The sequence below is a fragment of the Sycon ciliatum genome, chromosome 8 (assembly GCF_964019385.1).
Source record: "Sycon ciliatum chromosome 8, ocSycCili1.1, whole genome shotgun sequence".
Taxonomy (NCBI): Eukaryota; Metazoa; Porifera; class Calcarea; order Leucosolenida; family Sycettidae; genus Sycon; species Sycon ciliatum.
The window spans coordinates 23,332,174-23,332,609 of record NC_088650.1 but is presented as its reverse complement, the minus strand read 5'-3'; positions in this window follow the sequence as shown (position 1 = coordinate 23,332,609).

Here is a 436-nt window from a genome sequence, read left to right as displayed (position 1 = left end):
TGCACACAAGGCTGCATCTCACACTCTCAGGTGTGTCGTGCTGCATGTAGTTTTCTCTTCTTTTGCTCAGCCTCTGTTGTCTCTTTTTGGCCACCTTACAAGTGAAGAGTGCTTAGTTTCAGTCTTGCCAACTGTGTGACCATGATGTGTGGGTTCTAGGCCACAGTTGAACAGGGGAAGTATACCCTAAAATCAAATTTTCACCAGTTGTAGTCTTCGGGGTGCTGAGTCGAATGGTCTTGGTCCGAGGAAGCTGAGACGCTCCCTTCCTCCTTTATTCCCAATCGAACTCGCGCACTTCCACCGAAACTGGGTGACTGCGCCCTACTAGATGGGGATTTGTATGCAAAATGTCACTAAAAGCGCCATTTCGTTCTTATAAAAGCACGGATGACCGCCATTGGCCCATATGTTGTAGTCTTTTGGACGCTGAGTC